Source organism: Leopardus geoffroyi, chromosome B2 (assembly GCF_018350155.1).
Source record: "Leopardus geoffroyi isolate Oge1 chromosome B2, O.geoffroyi_Oge1_pat1.0, whole genome shotgun sequence".
Lineage (NCBI taxonomy): Eukaryota > Metazoa > Chordata > Mammalia > Carnivora > Felidae > Leopardus > Leopardus geoffroyi.
Genome location: NC_059332.1, coordinates 152,086,529 through 152,088,036, shown reverse-complemented (window position 1 = coordinate 152,088,036; position 1,508 = coordinate 152,086,529). Strand labels below are relative to the sequence as shown.

The following is a 1,508-nucleotide window of genomic DNA, read 5'->3' as shown; positions in this document are numbered from 1 at the left end:
ATAAAAATGTTAAACACTTAAGGGTAAAGCTGGCGAAAGCTGTGAAAACCCCACACTCCACACGTGACAGTGTGGCTGAGGGAGGCAAGAGGCAGCGTGTTCAGGGCCAGGGACCCACGTCTCCTCAGACCGACTCACACATTTGGTGCTGCCCGTGTCGAAATCTCCAAAGTCTTCCTTGTTCGAGGTGACAGGCTGCTTCTAAAATTCATTCGGAAATGCAAAGGGCCCAGAGTGATCAAAACAACTTTGCGGAAACAGAAGGAAACCCTAGTATAAAGTGACCGTGTGAGAGTGGCCTCAGGTGTCTGCTCCCTCCGGGGAGTCCACAGGGCTGGTCTGCAGAGGAAGGCCTCAGGGACAGTGTCGCTGGACGGGGCAGGCCCCGGGCCACCGTCCTCAGCACAGGGACGGGCAGGCGTTCCTCACGGGGGACCCAGAGGCTGTGAGCAAGACAGCGGACCCAGAGACTCTCGAGTCCAGGGGTCTGGTTTCCCACAGCTGCGGCAGCACAGGCCACAGAGGGGGGTGGGGCTCACCCGGCAGGGATTTACTCTCTCCCAGTTCTGTGGCAGGATCCCCGGTCAGGGTGTCTCTGTGGGCAGTCTAGTCCACACCTTTCTCCAGGCTGCTGATGGCTGCCAGTGGCCGTGGTGTCTTGGCTTGTGGATGCACCTGTCCGTCAGCCTCCACGGTCACCTGGCCCCTCCCTGTGCATCTCTGCCCCCTTCTTTTTTTAAAAAAATTTTTTTAATGTTTATTTATTTTTGAGAGAGACAGAGACAGAGCATGAGCGGGGGAGGGGCAGAGAGAGAGGGAGACAGAATCCAGAGTAGGCTCCGGGCTCCCAGCTGTCAGCACAGAGCCCGACGCAGGGCTCGAACCCACGGACCTGGAGATCATGACCTGAGCCGAAGTCAGACACTCAACCGACTGAGCCACCCAGGTGCCCCTCTGTCCCCTTCTTTTTTTTTTTTTTTTTTTAAATTTTTTTTCAACGTTTTTATTTATTTTTGGGACAGAGAGAGACAGAGCATGAACGGGGGAGGGGCAGAGAGAGAGGGAGACACAGAATCGGAAACGGGCTCCAGGCTCTGAGCCATCAGCCCAGAGCCCGACGCGGGGCTCGAACCCACGAACCTGGAGATCATGACCTGAGCCGAAGTCAGACACTCAACCGACTGAGCCACCCAGGCGCCCCTCTGTCCCCTTCTTATAAGGACACAAGTCATGGGATTTAAGGCCCTCCCTACTCTAGTACGAGCTCACCTTGACTATATCTGCAATGTCTCCACTTCTAGGAAAGGTCTCGTGCTTGGGATCCAGAGGGGCCATGACTTTGGGGGACACTGTTCAACCTGGTGCTGAGGATCTGTGCAGCACTGTGGTAGCCCTGCCTTTCCCCAAGGTCCCTGGTCCTTTGCATCATGGTCCCTGTTGAAATGCACCATGATGAAGGCTTGAGCAAGCAAGCTCAGCTGGTGACGGCCAGGGGTTCCAGGCCTAGT

At 55.9% G+C, this 1,508-nt stretch overlaps 1 non-coding gene across 1 annotated transcript; it reads right to left on the bottom strand.

Moving 5' to 3' along the window:
* Positions 1–1,111: 1,111 nt before the first annotated feature.
* On the bottom strand, positions 1,112–1,196 carry TRNAR-UCG. Its single transcript has one exon. It is a non-coding gene; the product is annotated as a tRNA-Arg (tRNA).
* Positions 1,197–1,508: the final 312 nt, after the last annotated feature.